Genomic DNA, 21978 nt, shown 5'->3' on the forward strand with positions numbered 1-21978 from the left:
GACAAATACTCCTTTCTATGCTTTTTAAAAAATGTATAATGCTTCAACATTTATAACCAAACTTATATGAATATATATGTGTGTGTGTGAGAGAGAGTTTGTGATAGAGAGATAGATAAATAGATATGATATGATATGATATATATGTATATATATGTGTGTGTGTGCATGTATGTATATGGTATATGAGATAGATAGATAGATGATAGATAGATAGATAGATAGATAGATAGATAGCCCTATCAACATTACTCATGGTTGATTCTGTCTTAGTTTCTGCCTAGAATATTATTCCCCTTAATGTAACTGAGTCTTTCCCTGTGTCTTATTTTGGTGACCATTAGTTATGTTAGTGTAAACAAGGAGAGCCTAAAATATAATCAAAGCACACCCCCTGCAGGAAATTTTGGCAAGCTTCTTGTTGCTGGGGCAAAGTTCCACAGAGAGAATGTAACAGACAATAATGGAGCACTGGGGCTATAGTTGGTGGGAGAGTGATTCCATAGAATGCCTAGGATCCATTTCCAGTACTGCCACACTTGAGAAAGAGGGGGACCCCAGCTTCAAAAATCAAAGCAAGAGACTACACTGGGTAAACCAGACTCCCTGAATCACTGTATGGATGCTACCACCTTCTATTCTGGAACTCTGGTCCAAGTAGCGATAGCACAGAGGCTTGAGAGCTTGACTGAGCCTTGAAGAGTAATAGGAAAATCATGCCAAACTGAGAACCCCAGCATCATATCCCCAACACACATACCATCACGGACATCTGTCTTCGGAAGGGGCTCAGTCAGGGCAGCCTTCCTTTCCAGTACTAGAATCTTTCCAGTACTAGAATTCTGGAGAATAGTATTCAATCCTTTCTTATTAAATATAGGTGTGTGTTTACATTCAATATAACTAATAGTCTGTTTAACAGCAAGCATACATTTAAAAAAAACTATATACCTCATGCATAACTGGTCAAAATGCTGAGGGTACCTGAGTACTTGGCTGTAAACGGGACATCTGTATCAACGCCACTACCACGAAACCTCAAAGAACATTTAGCAAGAGGATGTAGTGAGAATTTAAGAGCCTAAGGATAGAAAGTAGTTCTATGAAATTCTGTCTTTGAGCATGGTAGGAGTAAGGCAATCATGTCCTCATAGTGGTTGTGGTTACCTGCACAAGACAAACACAAGATCAAGACAGTCAAAATTCCAGCACAGCTGAGGTAGATGATCTCCAGGCCCCACCCCTTAGAAGATTATTTTTTTTATCACACTGTATTAAAACAAAATTCCAAAGCATTAAGGTTATAGAGTGCCAGGATAGATTTTGAGTTAATTTTCACCAAAGGATAACCATTGAGAGTTGAACATTATAAATACCAAGAAAGAATGCAAGAGTGTCAGATGTAAGTGAATTAAAGTGATATACAACTCTAAGGCTTGCAGAATAAGTGAATAGATGAATCAATCCCAGGCTTGACTACTGACAAAAACACCATCACTCCAACTTCCCTGCATAAGACAGCACAAAGCCCTCTTGTTCTGTAGGATTTTAAGATTGACTCAATGTTAGGATTGGCTCAGTGAATAATGTGCTTATCACATAGCACAGGAACCTTGATCTGTAGCACTTAGGCCCACATAAAAATCTGGGTGCGGTGTTAATCTGTAACCCCAGGGCTATGAAGCACAGATAGGTGGAACAGAGAACTGCTGGCTAAAATGCCAGTCCAACTAAAGTGGCAAGATCCAGATTCCAAAAATTAAGGTGGAAAGTAAGAGAAAGGTATGTAATATCACCCTCTGGCCTCTACACATGCATGTATGGAAAATCATATATGAGCCTACACACATGCACCACACATACACAGACAGAGAGAGAGAGACAGAGAGAGAGAGTGATTTAATAACATTATTTACTCTCTCTTCTATCTTGTATATGTATTTATATAATGTGTGCATATATAGTGTATATGCCCATGTGCAAGAGCTTTACTCTTTGTTACAGAAAGCCTCATTTCTCTGTGCCTTGAGCTGGCATACTGATTCTCCAAGAAATTATTGAGAAGCATGTCATTATTCCATAGATGAAAAGGCTACCGTTATATAGGCAGTCATTTCCAAATGGTTCCAAAAGTTCAGCATTTGCTTCCACTTGATTTCTATCTTCAAATGAATTTGCTAAGTATAAACATCAAATACTGCAATAAATATATTTCTCATCCACATTCCTACATGTACGTGGAAGATAGTGAAATAACTGTATATCTGTAAATTTACCTAATCCTCTCTTGTTCCAAACCTGAGTCAGTTTTAAGGTCTCCACTCCCCTGTTAGTGTCTCACCAATGTGGAGTTATGAGTTGTGACACAGTATCCATTGATGTGCATTAACAATGTTTTCTTCCAACTATAAGTTCCAGAAGTGTTTTTGTTTTTTTTGTGGTTGTTGTTGTTGAGGTAGTGTTTCCACATGGTCAAAGCTGTCCTTGAACTTGACATTCTTCCTGCCTCTGCTTCTTAAATGCTTGGCTCATAGGAGTGTGGCACTAAGTCCAACTCAGAAAAAAACTTTATTGAAAGAGAAAATAGAAAAAGAAAATGTAAAGTTATATTACAAATTTTATTTTGTGATTAGTTTGTATATCCTGGACTACCTACCCTGTACATGTATATCCTACAATTGGTCATCAGCCACCACTGCTCAAAGCCACCACATTAACACAGCAGGGTGACTGCTATATACATGCAAGTTGTCCAAACATTGCCTGTTTACTCATAGGATCCACAAGGTCTGAGGTGCTGGATTTTTTTTCCAAGATGTTTTAGGGTATCCGAAGAATTCATAAAAGGTGTAGCATCATTTCTATACAAGTTAGGAATGGCAGAGAACTTTATGAGGTTGTCAAATGTCCACTTGAGCCAGACATGCCGTGAAGATATCCTCCTTCGTTTCCCATGAAATCACAAGAATTAGGGCTTCCACTCATAACTTTCTGTGTCCCAGGGCTTTGGGTCTGAAGTAAAACCTCAGAAACCATGTGTAGCAGTTACTTTTCTCATCACTTTGACAAAATAGCTAACTTACATAAGAAACGGTTTGGGGAGACTTATTGAATATTCAGTACATATTTGCTTGATCCTGGGACTTTGGGCAGAACATCATGCCGTCAGAATATTTCTGTGGACAGGAAGTACAGGAGAGAAACAACATGATCCCTAGAATCCTACTTCCTCTGGCTAGGTCCTACCATCTGGAATTTCAAAACCATACCATTATCTAAGAATCAAATATTTGATACATGAACCTATGAGGGACCTGCCAGTGGCCAGACCCTAACTCCTCTGATCATGAGTACTTGAACACATCTGGAGCTTTGAATTTCTGTTCTCTCCAGGAAGCCCCACATAATCAATAGAGATTTTAAGACCCCACTTTCTTTTTTCCTGGAGTTTCTCCACTCTTGTGAAGTTTTATCTAGTTTGGGTGATGGGAACTGTCTTTGTCAGTTTTCATAATAGATTTGTGGCATGTTTCATGTCCTGAGGACTTCAGTACTTTTAGTTTTGAATCCCATAAAAATGCTCAGATTCTTCAAACTCTAAAACATTTTGATCTCTCAAAACAATTGTTTTCCTCTTGCACATATAAACCTTCCTGTAAAACTAAAATCCACCAAATAACTGATTCTCCTATTCTGCTGCTACCACAGCCTTTCCCCAAGGCAGTGAGTGCACAGCCCAGCTACTGTCTTATCCTTAATAAAAGAAATGGGGTACAGAGCTAAACAAAGAATTCTCAACTGAGGAATACCGAATGGTCGAGAAGCACCTGAGAAAAATGTTCAACATCCTTAATCATCAAAGAAATGCAAATCAAAACAACCCTGAGATTCCACCTCACACCAGTCAGAATGGCTAAGATCAAAAATTCAGGTGACAGCAGATGCTGGCAAGGATGTGGAGAAAGAGGGACACCCCTTCATTGTTGGTGGGATTGCAAGCTTGTACAACCACTCTGGAAATCAGTCTGGTGGTTCCTCAGAAAATTAGAAATAGTACTACCAGAAGATCCAACAATTCTTCTGGGCATATAATCAGAAAATGTTCCAACTTGTAATAAGGACACATGCTCCACTATGTTCATAGAAGCCTTATTTATAATAGCCAGAAGCTGGAAAGAACCCAGATGTCCCTCAACAGAGGAATGGATACAGAAAATGTGGTACATTTACACAATGGAATACTACTCAGCAATTAAGAACAATGAATTCATGAAATTCTTAGGCAAATGGATGCATCTGGAGGATATCATCCTGAGTGAGTGCCACAGACCCTCTGGGCCCCTTTGTCTGCATGGAACAGGTCTCTAGTCGTGGGTGGGCAGAGCGTCGGATGAATGACAGACAGATGCACACAGGAGAGGTTGTGTAGAATCTGAATGTAATTTGTCAAATCGAGCATCAATTTTTTTATAGAAGACAATAAGGAAGTTGGGTGACATACCCGCAAGATACAAAGAGGTTACTGGATTCTTACATAAAACAGAGGAATGCAAACACAGGTCTAACAGGAACCACCTGGGATAGAATTCATTGTTAACAACTGGGATCAACAAGGGCTCCACCTAAGATTCACTTAACTTAATCTTAGAAGCCAGGGTCAAGGGCTTCATGCACTTGCCATAGTTCCTATTTTAGTCATTGTATAGTCCACCTTCCCCTTAGGCCATTGTAAATACGTGTGTATGGGTGTAACTCAGCTATAGTTCTAAGTATCTATTCTGGTTTCTCCTTCGGTCTGAAACTTCCTTCTTCCTTGGTGATGGTAAATTCCTGTGTAGGGGAGTGACTTAGCTTTTATTCAAAGTGATAGTGTAGTACCAGAGGCTATTCTGAATGTCACTGAATAGCAACATTCTTACTGAATTTCAAGCCCATGGTCTTGCTCAAGGACATTCTAGGACTGTTGGAACACTAGCGAAGGCTTTAGCTATGTCAGAATTCAATCTTAAAAAGCACTTATAATAGGATAATACTAAAAGAGAGCACGTGGATCCATACACTAGACTAACTCAGGAATGGAAAATTGATGTATGGGTTAGAGAGAACGCCAGACTCCAGGAGTGAGTTTCTGTGAAACTCTTCTACCTCGTGAGTAGCTTCCAAGCCTCTCGGCTTGTCAAGCTGACTCGACCGGAGTGTGTGGCAAGTGAGATAACCCAATCACAAAAGAACACACATGATATGCACTCACTGATAAGCGGATATTAACCCAGAAACTTAGAATATCCAAGATACAATTTGCAAAACACATGAAACTCAAGAAGAAGGAAAGCCAAAGTGTGGATACTTCGCTCCTTCTTAGAATGGGGAACAAAATACCCATGGAAAGAGTTACAGAGACAAACTTTGGAGCTGAGCTGGAAGGAAGATCCATCCAGAGACTGCCCCACCCGTGGATCAATCCCATATACAACTACCAAACCCAGAAACTATTGCATATGCCAGAAAGATTTTGCTGACAGGACCCTGACATAGCTCTCTCTTGTGAGGCTATGCCAATTCCTGGCAAGTACAGAAGTGGATGCTCACAGTCATCTATTAGATGGAACACTGGGCCCCTAATGAAGGAGCTAGAGAAAGTACCCAAGGAGCTAAAGGGGTCTGCAACCCTATAGGAGGAACAACAATATGAACTAACCAGTACCCCCCAGAGCTGTGTCTGTAGTTGCATATGTAGCAGAAGATGGTGTATTCAACCATTAATGGGAGGAGCAGCCCTTGGTCTTGCGAAGATCATATGCCCCAGTACAAGGGAATGCCAGGGCCAGGAAGTGGGTGGATTAGGGAGCAGGGCAAGGGGAGTGTATAGGGGGCTTTGGGGATAGCATTTGAATATAAATGAAGAAAATATCTAATAAAACATGCCTTAATAAAAAAAAAAAGAAGGAAAGAAAAGGCTGTGGGGTAAAGAATAGCCAGCCATGAATTTCATTTCTACCAATAACCCAACATTATTTCTAATTATTCAACCTAAAAAGGTAATAACTGAACAAAAGTTTCAAAGGGGTGTGTGCATGAATGATGTTTTACATTGGCATTTATAGTTACCCTTTTAACCAAATCCTGTGTGCATTTGAAGCTGAGATAAGACAAGTTTTTTGCAGTTTTCTTCAGAGTTCATGTTACTTTTTAAAATCCACCGAGAATTCATGTATGTATATATGTATGTATGCCCCTAGACATCAGATTGCTATAGTAGGAAACATTTTGCAATAGCCTTGGGTTTCATTTTGTATTAAATAAACTGTGTAGTTTTGTTTGATGCAAAAAAAAACATGCTACTAAATTCTCATTTCTAGTATAAAATTTGAAAAACAAAAAATATGAATTTCTTCAGATTGTAAAAGCTCACCAAGAATCCTCATTTTGGAGCTGTCAAGTCAATTTTTCACTGTATGCATAATATCACCAAACAAATTACCTTTCATGTTAGTTGAACTATCTACCCACAACCTTCTGGCACATAAATCACATTTTGTTTACAGCCACCAGAACCAGATAAGAAATTTTGCAGCTATTTTCAATCTTTATTATCCTACTTTAATTTTTCTTCTTATACAGAATGTGCTGTGTTACACTGATCAACTGATAGGGCTAGTGTTCTGGCCCAAGAAAGAGAAAACCAATAATTATGGAAAACATGATAAAACCTTGAAGGAGGCCAATCAGTTACTACAATACCTTGTGCTAGTAAAACAAGCTGTCGATGTATTTAAGCTTATGGAAGTTTAGTCTAGAATTATGTGCATTTTGAATTACAGCTGGCCTTCAGGAAAGCAGCTCTTACATAAAATGTAAATACCTTTTACCTAAACTTTTTATAACCATGGCAAGAAGTACTTCAGAATCAGAATGCATTCTGATCACTACTTTTTTTTTTCCTCAAACAACCATCAAAGTGATTTAAATCACATCTTTGACCTCATTCTTTAAAAACATATTCCTGCAAATATGGATTATCAGAAGTTGGAAAAGAGATTGCATCCAGTGAATGTATTTATACTTGTTAGAAGGAGGGTATCTAATAGCATTGACAAGTTGTTTTTCCCACTTGAACACCTTAACAGTCACTGCCTTGTGTTCTGTAGTTATACTTCAAGTCTGTACCAGAACTTTGTAAGTTGGATGTTTCTGCTGATAACGTCCAATGAGGAAAATAAAAGCCATTTTTAGTATTTAAATAAAGACACTGTATGAAAATGATGAAATTAGAAAGAGGGGCTAGGTCTTTCCTTTCTGACCAGCACCGGGGTGGCTGGGGCGTGGGGTCGGCTGACACCCACCAGCTAGCCACGACACCCGCCACAGGATCTTAAGACTTCGGGTGAGTGGAACACAGCATCTGCTCCAATCTTTAAACAGTGACAACGATAACAACTAACCCCAGAGATTACCAGATAGCGAAAGGTAAACGTAATAATCTTACTAACAGAAAACAAGACCACTCACCATAATCAGAAACCAGCACTCCCACTTTGCCCAGTCCAGGGCACCCCAACACACCGGAGAAGCTAGACACGGATCTAAAAGCATATCTCATGATGATGGTAGAGGATATCAAGAAGAACTTTAATAACACACTTAAAGAAATACAGGAGAACACTGCTAAACAGGTAGAAGACATTAAAGAGGAAGCACAAAAATCCCTTAAAGAATTGTAGGAAAACCAGACCAAACAGGTGATGGAATTGAATAAAACCATCCAAGACCTAAAAAGGGAAGTAGAGACAATGAAGAAAACCCAAATTGAGGCAACGCTGGAGATAGAAACCCTAGGAAAGAAATCTGGAACCATAGATGCGTGCATCAGCAACAGAATACAAGAGATGGAAGAGAGAATCTCAGGTGCAGAAGACTCCATAGAAAACATCAGCACGACAATCAAAGAAAATACAAAATCCAAAAAGATCCTAACTCAAAACATCCAGGAAATCCAGGACAAAATGAGAAGACTAAACCTACAGATAATAGGAGTAGATGAGAATGAAGATTTTCAACTCAAAGGGCTAGCAAATATCTTCAAAAAAATTATAGAAGAAAACTTCCCAAACCTAAAGAAAGAGATGCCCATGAACATACAAGAAGCTTACAGAACTCCAAATAGACTGGACCAGAAAAGAAATTCCTTCCAACACATAATAATCAGAACAACAAATGCACTAAATAAAGATAGAATACTAAAAGCAGTAAGGGAAAAAGGTCAAGTAACATATAAAGGCAAGCCTATCAGAATTACACCGGATTTTTCACCAGAGACAATGAAAGCCAGAAGGGCCTGGACAGATGTTATACAGAAACTAAGAGAACACAATTTCTAGCCCAGGCTACTATACCCAGCCAAACTCTCAATTACCATAGATGGAGAAACCAAAGTATTCCACGACAAAAACAAATTCACCCATTATCTCTCAACGAATCCAGCCCTTCAAAGGATAATAACAGAAAAAAAAACAATACAAGGACGGAAACCACGTCCTAGAAAAAGCAAGAAGGTAATCCCTCAACAAACCTAAAAGAAGACAGCCACAAGAACAGAACACCAACTCTAACAACAAAAATAAAAGGAAGCAACAATTACTTCTCCCTAATATCTCTTAATATCAATGGTCTCAACTCCCCAATAAAAAGACATAGACTAACAGACTGGCTACAGAAACAGGACCCAACATTTTGCTGCTTACAGGAAACTCATCTCAGAGAAAAAGATAGACACCTTTCAGAATGAAAGGCTGGAAAACAATTTTCCAATCAAATGGTAGGAAGAAACAAGCTGGAGTAGCCATTATAATATCTGATAAGATTGACTTCCAACCCAAAGTCATCAAAAAAGACAAGGAAGGGCACTTCATTCTCATCAAAGATAAAATCCTCCAAGAGGAACTATCAATTCTGAATATCTATGCTCCAAATACAAGGGCAGCCACATTCATTAAAGATACTTTAGTAAAGCTCAAAGCACACATTGCACCTCACACAATAATAGTGGGAGACTTCAACACACCACTTTCACCAATGGAGAGATCATGGAAGCAGAAACTAAACAGGGACACAGTGAAACTAACAGAGGTTATGAAACAAATGGATCTGACAGATATCTACAGAACATTATATCCTAAAACAAAAGGATATACCTTCTTCTCAGCACCTCAAGGTACCTTCTCCAAAATTGACCACATAATTGGTCACAAAACAAGCCTCAACATATACAAAAATATTGAAATTGTCCCATGCATCCTATCAGATCACCATGGACAAAGACTAATCTTGAATAACAAAATAAATACTAGAAAGCCAACACACACATGGAAACTAAACAACACTCTTCTCAATGATACCTTGGTCAAGGAAGGAATAAAGAAAGAAATTAAGGACTTTCTGGAGTTTAATGAAAATGAAGCCACAACATACCCAAACTTATGGGACGGGACACATTGAAAGCATTTCTAAGAGGAAAACTCATAGCTCTGAGTGCCTCCAAAAAGAAACTAGAGAGAGCACACATTAGCAGCTTGACAACTCACCTAAAAGCTCTAGAACGAAAGGAAGCAAATTCACCCAAGAGGAGTAGACAGCAAGAAATAATCAAACTCAGGGGTGAAATCAACCAAGTGGAAACAGGAAGAACAATTCAAAGAATCAACCAATCGAGGAGCTGTTTCTTTGAGAAAATCAACAAGATAGATAAACCCTTAGCCAGACTCACTAGAGGGCATAGGGAAAGTATTCTAATTAACAAAACCAGAAATGAAAAGGGAGACATAACAACAGATCCCGAAGAAATCCAAAACACAATCAGATCCTTCTACAAAAGGCTATACTCAACAAAACTGGAGAACCTGGATGAAATGGAGAAGTTTCTAGACAGTTACCAGGTACCAAAGTTAAATCAAGATCAGGTTAATGATCTAACAGTCCCATATTCCCTAAAGAAATAGAAGCAGTCATTAATAGTCTCCCAACCAAAAAAAGCCCATACCAGATGGGTTTAGTGCAGAGTTCTATCAAACCTTCAAAGAAGATCTAATTCCAGTTCTTCACAAACTATTCCACAAAATAGAATCAGAAGGTACTCTACCCAACTCATTCTATGAAGCCATAATTACTCTGATACCTAAACCACATAAAGACCCAACAAAAATAGAGAACTTCAGACCAATTTCCCTTATGAATATTGATGCAAAAATCCTCAATAAAGTTCTCGCTAAGCTAATTCAAGAACACATCAAAACAATCATCCATCCTGACCAAGTAGGTTTCATCCCAGGGATGCAAGGATGCTTCAATATACGAAAATCCATCAATGTAATCCATTATATAAACAAACTCAAAGACAAAAACCACATGATCATCTCGTTAGATGCTGAAAAAGCATTTGACAAAATCCAACACCCATTCATGATAAAAGTCTTGGAAAGATCAGGAATTCAAGGCCCATACCTAACCATGATAAAAGCAATATACAACAAACCAGTAGCCAACATCAAAGTAAACGGTGAGAAGCTGGAAGAATTCCCACTAAAATCAGGGACTAGACAAGGCTGCCCTCTCTCTCCCTACCTATTCAACATTGTACTTGAAGGCCTAGCCAGAGCAATTAGACAACAAAAGGAGATCAAGGGGATAAAAATCAGAAAAGAATAAGTCAAAATATTGCTTTTTGCAGATGATATGATAGTATACATAAGTGACCCTAAAAATTCCACCAGAAAAATCCTAAGCCTGATAAATAGCTTCGGTGAAGTAGCTGGATATAAAATTAACTCAAGCAAGTCAATGGCCTTTCTGTACAAAAAGGATAAACAGGCAGAGAAGGAAATTAGGGAAACAACACCCTTCTCAATAGTCACAAACAATATAAAATACCTTGGCATGACTCTAACTAAGGAAGTGAAAGATCTGTATAAGAACTTCAAGTCCCTGAAGAAAGAAACTAAAGAAGATCTCAGAAGATGGAAAGACCTCCCATGCTCCTGGATTGGCAGGATCAACATTGTAAAAATGGCTATCTTACCAAAAGCAATCTACAGATTCAATGCAATCCCCATCAAAATTCCAACTCAATTCTTCAACGAATTAGAAATGGCAATCTGCAAATTCATCTGGAACAACAAAAAACCTACGATAGCAAAAACTCTTCTCAAGGATAAAAGAACCTCTGGTGGAATCACCACGCATGACCTAAAGCTGTACTACAGAACAATTGTGATAAAAACTGCATGGTACTGGTATAACTACAGACAAGTAGACCAATGGAATAGAATTGAAGACCCTGAGATCAACCCACATACCTATGGTTACTTGATCTTTGACAAGGGAGCAAAAACCATCCAGTGGAAAAAAGACAGCATTTTCAACAAATGGTGCTGGCACAACTGGCGGATATCATGTAGAAGAATGCGAATTGATCCATTCCTATCTCCTTGTACCAAGGTCAAATCTAAGTGGATTAAGGAACTCGACATAAAACCAGAGACACTGAAACTTATAGAGGAGAAAGTAGGGAAAAGCCTCGAAGATATGGGTACAGGGGAAAAATTCCTGAATAGAACAGCAAAGGCTTGTGCTGTAAGATCAAGAATCGATAAATGGGACCTCATAAAGTTGCAAAGATTCTGCAAGGCAAAAGACACCGTCAATAAGACAAAAAGACCACCAACAGATTGGGAAAGGATCTTTACCTATCCTAAATCAGATAGGGGACTAATATCCAATAGATATAAAGAACTCAAGAAGGTGGACTCCAGAAAATCAAATAACCCCGTTAAAAAATGGGGCTCAGAACTGAACAAAGAATTCTCACCTGAGGAACACCGAATGGCAGAGAAGCACCTGAAAAAATGTTCAACATCCTTAATCATCAGGGAAATGCAACTCAAAACAACCCTGAGATTCCACCTCACACCAGTCAGAATGGCTAAGATCAAAAATTCAGGTGACAGCAGATGCTGGCGAGGATGTGGAGAAAGAGGAACACTCCTTCATTGTTGGTGGAATTGCAAGCTGGTACAACCACTCTGGAAATCAGTTTGGCGGTTCCTCAGAAATTTGGACATAATACTACCAGAGGATCCAGCAATACCTCTCCTGGGCATATATCCAGAAGATGTTCCAACCGGTAAGAAGGACACATGCTCCACTATGTTCATAGCAGCCTTATTTATAATAGCCAGAAGCTGGAATGAACCCAGATGCCCCTCAACAGAGGAATGGATACAGAAAATGTGCTACATTTACACAATGGAGTACTACTCAGCTATTAAAAGGAATGAATTTATGAAATTCCTAGGCAAATGGATGGATCTGGAGGGCATCATCCTGAGTGAGGTAACATATTCACAAAGGAACTCACACAATAAGTACTCACTGATAAGTGGATATTAGCCCCAAAACTTAGGATACCGAAGATATAAGATACAATTTGTTAAACGCATGAAACTCAAGAAGAACGAAGACCAAAGTGTGGACACTGTGCCCCTTCTTGGAATTGGGAACAAAACACCCATGGAAAGAGTTACAGAGATAAAGTTTGGAGCTGTGAAGAAAAGATGGACCATCTAAAGACTGCCATATCCAGGGATCCATCCCATAATCAGCTTCCAAACGCTGACACCATTGCATACACTAGCAAGATTTTGCTGAAAGGACCCAGATATAGCTGTCTCTTGTGAGACAATGCCGGGGCCTAGCAAACACAGAAGTGGATGCTCACAGTCAGCTATTGGATGAATCACAGGGCCCCCAATGGAGGAGCTAGAGAAAGTACCCAAGGAGCTAAAGGGAACTGCAACCCCATAGGTGGAACATTATTATGAACTAACCAGTACCCCAGAGCTCTTGACTCTAGCTGCATTTGTATCAAAAGATGGCCTAGTCGGCCATCACTGGAAAGAGAGGCCCATTGGACTTGCCAACTTTATATGTCCCAGTACAGGGGAATGCCAGGGCCAAGGGGTGGGGATGGGTGGGTGGGGGACTGGGGGGGGGAGTGTATTGTGGGCTTTTTGGATAGCATTGGAAATGTAATTGAGGAAAATACCTAATAAAAAAGAAAAAAAAAAAGAAAGAGGGGCTAGGAAAACTATCTCCAGCCAGCAGAAACTGTGACTGCCCTGTAAGTGATAGGAAATGATGGCTTATTGAAACCTGTTTCCTGAGCTGTGAGAAGCTAGGATTGTTTCACAACAGAATCTTAGAGGAGAAACTAACTCCATCAAAGCAGAGAAAGAGAAGAGAGAACAGGCTGATACTTACCTTCCCTAATGCTCCATTCTGGTCGTCTGTCAATCAGAGTAATCTGGGAAGGTCAGGGAAAGGCATCTATGTTGAAGGAGGGCTCTTCTCCCAGTGAAGTACAGCTGGGGAAGGAAGGACAGAGACTGAACCTAAAAGTGAAGCCCAGCATAGCACTACTTTCTCCCGCTCCACTGCTGGCTATCAGGTAAGGCATGGGATGAGAAATAAAATCTGAATTTATCTCTTCTATAACAGTCATCATACAATTCAAAAGAGCTTTCTCAAAGAACTTAATTTCAAATCTCACCATGATATAAAAACGGAATTGTGAATCATTTTATAGACATTATTACTCTGATCTAATACGCTCAATAATGTAGATTTAAGACAGCTACTCAAGCAATTTGATAAATTCAGTATAATTGATTCCATTCTAATAGTTTTACTTGGTGGCAGCAAGAACAAAAAACATAGAGAATCTTTATCACACTGACCGTTAGGTGACGGTTCTCAAAATTTCTGGTTAATGCCTATGTGTTTTATAAATGTATTTCTTTAAAAGTATAGGATAATGCAATTTCTGTTTTTAAATTATGAATATGCTAATTGAGCACATATAGTCTAACTTTCATCCAGAGCCATTAATATGATCAAACTTGCAGGAATTCAAGCATGTAAAGGACTTCCCTTAGCTAATGACCATCTCAGCAAATGTATAAATCAATTTTGCTAATCTTCAGCTAAGTACAAATGAAGAATTTGGGCTATATCAAGCTTATTGGTTTCTTCCCAACAGTGTTTTCTAATATGTTGCTTCTATCTCATAAATTAAAATATTTCCAAAAATCATCTAAGAGTCATATTTAATAATTAGTAAGTTCCAATTCTCTGCTAAATGTTTCCTTTGTTGTTTAGGAAAATTAGTTCACTGAATACAGAAGGAGAGGGAGAGTGTGGGATAAATAAAATTAAATGTCTTTGCAAATACCTTAAGAAATCATAGTTTATATTTACCTAAATTTTTATATAATGCATATAATCTTAAATGAGTTTATGCAACTTGGGGCGACAATGTTATATCTAACAAAACCCTAGTACTATCATTAGAAATCTCCTTTCTAGTTTTTCAGGCTCATCCAAGAGTCTCCCAAAACAATATAGTCTATTAATATTACCCTTGCTTGCCTCCCAAGGTAAGGTAATGTTTTAATTATGGTTTCTCCAACCCAGGGATAACGCCGTCTACCATGGCCTGGGTCCACACCCATCAATCACTAATTAAGAGCATTTCTTACAGCTAGATCTTATGGAAGCATTCTTCTCAGTTGAGGTTCCCTTATTTCAAATGACTCTAACTTATGTCAGCTAACATAAAACTAGCCAGAATAATTGACCTCTTATCAACTTTAATCACAAACAGATCCATGCCAAAAATTGTTTCTTTTTTGTTCATCCCCAAGATCACATATTAATATAAAGATAACAGCATATAACCTTTACAAACTTTAAAAGTGCTACAGTCTTTATAAATTCAAACACTTTAAAATTTAGTCTCCTTACAAATCCATAGTCTGTCATAAAACCTAAGACTTTTTTTAAATTCAGACTCTAAACTGTGGGGTTTTACAAACTAAAAAGTTACTTTTTGAGAGAGAGAGAGAGAGAGAGAGAGAGAGAGAGAGAGAGAGAGAGAGAGAGGGAGGGAGAGGGAGAGGGAGAGGGAGAGGGAGAGGGAGAGGGAGAGGGAGAGAGAGAGAGAGAGAGAGAGAGAGAGAGAGAGAGACAGAGAGAGAGACAGAGAGACAGAGAGAGGAGAGAGAGAGACAGAGAGAGAGACAGAGAGACAGAGAGAGACAGAGGAGAGAGAGAGAGAGAGAGAGAGAGAGAGAGAGAGAGAGAGAGAGAGAGAGAGAGAGAGAGAGAGAGAGAGAGAGAAGAACCAGGGCACAGACACAACCGGAACAAAGCAGAGCTCAGTTCCAAAAGTGTAAATAACTCAATGTTCAATTGTCTGATATTCACTGACAACATGAGCTCCTCCAAGGGGCTTTGGGTCACTTCTCCAACTCTGCCCTCTCCAGTACATACAGCTTGTCTTCTAGGCTTCAGCTTGTTCCATGTCACTGCTGTTGTTGTCCTTGGTGGTTATCCCACAGTACAGGCATCTCCAAAATGCTCAGTTTACTGCTTCAAATGTGCTCACTTTCACCAATAGACATTCATGGGCTCTCTTGGTGGTGCCAAGCCTCAACTTCGCTGCATGACCCCTTCTACCCCATTCCTTCAACTGTAACTGAAGCTGCACCTTCATCAATGGCCTCTCACAGTGCCAACCTTCAGCTGCTCTCCAAGGCCCCTTTAATGCTTCAAAACCAGTACCACTTGGGTGATTCTTATGCTGTCAAGTTCAGCTGTCATCACAACAATAACCTCAGCCACTAAAGAAACAAAGTTTCTGTGCACTAACCCTGAGGAAACACTTCCTGGAAGAGTCCACCTCAATTATGTTATCTTCTTCTTCTTCTTCTTCTTCTTCTTTTTCTTCTTCTTCTTCTTCTTCTTCTTCTTCTTCTTCTTCTTCTTCTTCTTCTTCTTCTTCTTCTTCTTCTTCTTTCTTCTTCCTCTTCCTCTTCTTCTTCTTCTTTCTTCTTCCTCTTCCTCTTCCTCTTCCTCTTCCTCTTCTTCTTCTTCTTCTTCTTCTTCTTCTTCTTCTTCTTCTTCTTCTTCTTCTTCTTCTTTTTCATTAGATATTGTCTTCATTTACATTTCAAATGTTATCCCCTTTCCTAATTTCCTCTCCAAAAATCCCCTCTACCCTCCCTCCTTCCCCTGCTCCCCAACCCACCCACTGCTGCTTCCTGGCCCTGGCATTCCCCTATACTGGGGCATATAACCTTCGCAAGACCAAGGGCTATTCTCTTCTTAATCACCACAAATTTCTTAGCTCCATCTAACCAGCATCAACTGTCCCATTAACTCAAAGGTTTCAAGTTAGTAGGGATGGTCTCTTGTTAACCATAGCTTATTCTTCAGCCCCAGCTGACCAAAATGACAGTCTTAATTCAAATAGCACTAATAGAGTCTTTAAACTTTCCTGTGAAATTTAAGAAAAGCTAGGCCTCCATCTTCAACATTCTTATCTTTCAAGCCCCTACAGAACTTCCCACTGAGCTCTCAATGCTCAGTGGCTTTTCTATCCCATGTTTCTTCCAAAATCCTCCACAAAACATGGTATTAGATGGTTTATACTTCCGTATTACTATTCATCATTGAAAGAAGACAGAACAGGAACTCAAACAGGATTGTAACCTGGAGGCAGGAGCTGATGCAGATGCCACAAAGGAGTTCTGCTAGCTGACTTGGTCCTAAAGTAAAAGTTTCTGGTTGTATCACGTGGTACAACCTCATGTGGTGGTTTGCTGAATTAAGACCCATGGGAGGGCACATGATGTCTGGAGAGAGTATAAGTAGGACCCACTGGACAGAACACTTACATAGCAAGCTTTACAATGCACTGTTTGTCTCAATTCTTTGATGATCTTTGCTTTGTTGAGAGAGGCACTGCTGAGAACTTCTCTTGGCTTCCCAGTTGTTCCTTGTCATTCCTGCTAACTCGTGCCAATTCAGCAGAGGCCTGGCTGTTTCTGCTGGATCCTGCCACCACTGTTGATTCATGTTTGGTATCATAACACTACTGAACTGGACTGGTGGTGTCCTGACAAATGAATATTGAAATTGCCCCAAAGATGTACTTCTAAACAGGTCTACATCCTCTTATCATCTTTTCTCACCTACCTTTTGACAGTGGGCTAGAAGGAGGGGTGGGTCAAAGCATTTGAAAACCCTTATTGAATGTATGTTTTTAAAATCTAAGCCTACAGGCTTCTGTGGCTTTGATCAGTCTGCTTTCTTATAGAACCCAGAACCACCAGCCAAGGGACAGTACCACCTACTAAGTCATGTCCCTGCCAGTCACTGATTAAGAAAACACCTTACAGGTAGATTTGTTTTCTAATTTATTTTTTATTGATTAATTTGGTTTTTGAGCCATTAAAAGAATCATTTGTCATATTTATTTTAGAATGGTTTAAATCAAATACATTTGAGCACAGTAGATATTTGGCATGAAAAGGAGTTTTATCAGAATGGTCATCAGAAAAATAGTAAGATTTTACACATAATAACTAGAAAATATTTTCTGTCTGATCACTTGAGTTAGAAATCCTGAGAATGTTACTCACTGAACAATTAGAATCTACCTCATAACTGAAATTTTCTCAGGAAGAATCCACTTAAAAAATGCTCTGAAGGCCAGGCAAGGGTGGTGTACACCTTTAATCCCAGCATTTGGGAGACAGAGCCAGGTGGATCTCTGAGTTCAAGGCCAGCCTGGTCAACAGAACAAGTTCCAGGACAGCCAGAGCCACACAGAGAAACCTTGTCTCGAAAAAACAAAAAACAAAAAAGCTCTGAGGTACAAATCACTTATCTAGTCAACATGTGTCCTCTACATCTTACAAAGGACTTAAACAAGCAGATCCAACACTTCTAAGCCGCTGGCTCTTAGGAAGGGCTCAGTCCGGCTCGAGGACGCACTGTTCCACGATTTCCCGAAGGTTGGGGTTCTCCATTGCAGCTGCCACCTGCTCTTTGTCATTTGTCTTCTTCTGTCAAGTGAGTTCCTTCAGAAATGTAGATTTCCAACTTGGGTTTGAACGGCAGACAACGCTAGAGCTTTACTCTTAAGCACAGCCCAATAAGAGTTGCCAAAGAGCAATGAGGTACTGTTGGTGTGAACTTGATAATAACCAAATAGTCATCTTCATTTATTTCTTGAACTCCCACCCAACTCTCTGTGACCACTTCCAGTTCTTCTAAAGTATTGGGCTTTTCTGGGTCCCGGATAGTTCGAATCAAATCATAAACTTCTAGCACTTTCTCTTCCATGATCCGGGGCTGCCAGGCAGCTCCGTGCTCAGAAAAGCCTGAGAGCCATAGGACCCTGCTCAGCATCCAGGAAAGCAGCCCAGACACTTGCTCCATCCTCATGTTCCGCCATCCCTGGCGACTGTCCCAACCGAGCCACCTTCTTTCCGCAGCGGGAGAGAACTTCCTGGTCTTCAAATAAACCAAGACATGTGTGAAGGTTTAGGGGACCAGAGAATAATTAATTTATTTTTTTCACTCCATATTTTATTTCCCCTCCCCATCCATACTTCAACTGTTCCACATCCCTTACCTCCTCCTCACCCACCTGTCTCCACGTAGATGTCCCCACTCCCCACCCCACCTGACCTCTAACCTCCCTGGGGCCTCCAGTCTCTTGAGGGTTAGGTGCATCATCTCTGAATGAACACAGACCCAGAAGTCCTCTACTGCATGTGTGTTGGGGGCCTCAGCAGCTGGTGTATGCTGCCTGGTTGGTGTTCCAGTATCTGAGAGATCTTGGGGTTCCAGGTTAATTGGTACTGCTATTCCTCCTACAGGATTGCCCTTCTCCTCAGCTTATTTCAGCCTTCCCTAAGTCAATAACAGGGGTCAGCTGCTTCTGTCCATTGGTTGGGTGCAAATATCTGCATCTGATTCAGCTGCTTACTGGGTATTTCAGAGGGCAGTCATGATAGGTCCCTTTTTGAGAGCGTTCCATAGACTCAGTAATAGTGTCAGGTCTTGGGACCTCCCCTTGAGTGGGATGCCACTTTGGGCCTGTCGCTGGACCTTCTTTTCCTCAGGCTCATCTCCATTTCCATCCCTGCAATTCTTTCAGACAGGAACAATTATGGGTCAGAAGTGTGACTGTGGCATGGCAACCCCATCCCTCACATGATGTCCTGTCTTCTGCAGGAGGTGGGCTCTATATAAGTTCCTTCTTCATACTGTCAGGCATTTCATCTAAGGTCCCTCCCTTTGAGTCCTGAGAGTCTCTCACCTCCCAGGTCTCTGGTGCATTCTTGTAGGTCCCCCCAACCTCCTACCTCCCAAGGTTGCCTGTTTCTATTTTTTCTGCTGGTCCTCAGGGCTTCAGTCCTTCTCCCTCACCCAATACCAGATCAGCCCGCCCCAACTCCCTCCCACAAATCCACTTCCCCACCCAGATCCTTCCCTCCCTCCCCACTTGTGATTGCTTTCTTCTCTCTCCCAAGTTGGAGCTGAGGCATCCTCACTTGGGCACTTCAGAATGTTGACCTATATGAGTTCTGTGGACTTTATCTTGGGTATTCTGTACTGGGTACCTAACTCAGGACAGCTAGGCAAGCATCCCACCATCAAGCAGTATCCTCAGTCCCTACAGCTCTCTTTATCAATGGAGATAACCAAACTCCTGGTGAGCCCCTCAGCATTCACTGAAGCCTCTACAAAGAAATAACTGACATCATTGCAATGTTATCTTCTTCTAGAATCCAAGCTATTTTTAGAAGCCAAGGAGAGAGCAATTTCCTGAAAGCTCATTTCAACATCCTTCTCCCTCTCTGTGTTCTAGCTACCTCCTCTCATGGGTATCTTTTAACTTATTTTTAGCTATAACTCTCATCATACATTCAGAATTGCACTTGCTAACTTTTGTGTCACTGTAATTCAATAACTAACAAAATACTTTAAAGGACAGAATACTTATTTTAGTTCACAGCCTTATAGTTTCAGTTGATAGTTGCTTGGGTAGGACATGGTGGTGGTGGTGGAAATATACAGAGAGAAAAGATAAATAAAGTATGGTGGCCAGGAATCAGAGTCAGGAAAGGCCCTGAGCCCACAAGCACCTACTGCTGTGGGTCTAAGTCCTCCAACTAGGGTGTTTCTCTTACCAACCCCCAACAGTGGCTTCATGCCATGAATCCATTAAGGGATCAATCCCTTCATTAGTCTCTAGAAATGCTGTTGCAGACACACCCAGCTTTGCTAATTTCCTAAACGTTTTTCAATCCAATCAAAATTCCATTGTTAACAAGCATAAGGACTTTACATTCTGGCGTTAAAATGTCTTACTATTTTGGCTTATTTTAAAATTTAGCTCTCTCAACACATTCTCAGTTTTTGTCAAAATATTCCTCTTTATTGTCCCTTTACCCAAACTTCAGCTTATATTTGGGCCAAATATTTCAATAATCCATCTTCTTTGCCCGATCCTCCAACAGTTCTAACACAGCAACCTGATGAACATAAATGCTCATGTGCTCAGGCTATTAAGGTTTTCTGTAAGGAGAGGAGGAAGGGAGGGAGGGAGGGAGGGAGGGAGGGAGGGAGGGAGGGAGGAAGGAAGGAAGGAAGGAAGGAAGGAAGGAAGGAAGGAAGGAAGGAAGGAAGGAAGGAAGGAAAGAAGGAAGGAAGGAAGGAAGCATTTCAACTATCTAATAGGTTTACATGAAGTGACATAAGATCACTGGTGTCTTTTGTAGCTCAGTGCTGTCCACACTATTTAAAGTACCACTGTTAAGAACATCCATTATCTCAGACACATTGATGTGCTGTCAACTCACTTCCTCTCAGTAGATGACCTCTCCTTCCCCTTCATGGGAAGACACAAAGCTCAACAGAGTGGCACTCCTATGCCAACAAGTCCATGGATGAACCTTGATCTTTTTATTTACTACTGTTCTCCTTCAAGCTAGTACACATTTAAATCTAATGATCCCCAAGGTTGACTTTCCAAATCAGCAATATCACTGTTTTCTTTTTAATCCACACCTTCTGGGTCTACCTCAGGCCTGACGAACTAGAACACAGGGGGTGGGGGGGAATGTGGGAACCTAGTAAAGCAGCACTAACATTACTACTCCAGCCACCACTTTGTCTAATGTCTAACTGTCAACAGCCCCTAACTCATGTCTCTTCATCATCCTTGCCCTCCTGGAGTAAATTTACTACCCTGTAACCAACATTATCATTTGAGATATAACTTAGTTGGGGGGTCATCCTGTTTTTTAAGACCTAATAAAGTCTCATCTTCAGCAACCATATGAATCGATTTTCAACTGTTTCACAAGGAATTTCAAGCAATGATTCAGTGTCTTCCAGGTTCATCCTGAAAAATCCATCTCTTGAATTTTAAAAATCTAGTAGTCAGGCATTCTTCCCATGCCTTTGAGATCATGTCCTCATTCTTCTTACAAACTTTTTTTTCTACACAACTGTATTTATCCTTCATTCCTCAAGTCAGAACACATTTTATTGATGACCTTGGCCTGAACCTCAGACTATACTGAATTCACTTCTCTATAACTTATTATCTCCATATTTATCCCCTACAATAATTTTCTTCCTTTCTTAACTTATACTGGTATCAGACTATTAAGCACCATTTCAGGACAGAAATAGAGTTCATTCCATTTGCTATTTGTACTCTATACCCAATATAATGCAAGTTAAACACTCGATAGAGGTAGAATGAATTAATAAATCAAGTCATTTCAAACTATAGGCTGTAATTTGTATATTTATTTTCATATCATTGAAAATATTTTTCTGGGATGGCTAGATGGCCTTGTGGTTTAAAGCTCTTGCCATGAAAGGCTGATCCAGGGTTTGATTGCCAGATCTCACCACAGAAAGGGAGAACCAATTTTCCAGAAGTTGTCATCTAATCTCTATACATGCATGCTTGAACACACATACACACACACACACACACACACACACACACACACACACTTCATACATGCTCACATATTCTCATTCTCTTTTCGCTCT

General features: G+C 40.1%; 1 pseudogene; it reads right to left on the bottom strand.

Annotated features, from left to right (window-relative positions):
* Positions 1–17627: 17627 nt before the first annotated feature.
* Positions 17628–18353, bottom strand: LOC110290474 (cytosolic iron-sulfur assembly component 2A pseudogene; annotated as a pseudogene).
* Between the last annotated feature and the right edge of the window lie 3625 nt (positions 18354–21978).

The sequence above is a fragment of the Mus caroli genome, unplaced genomic scaffold (genome assembly GCF_978045245.1).
Source record: "Mus caroli unplaced genomic scaffold, Mus_caroli_1 scaffold_2, whole genome shotgun sequence".
Classification (NCBI taxonomy): Eukaryota; Metazoa; Chordata; class Mammalia; order Rodentia; family Muridae; genus Mus; species Mus caroli.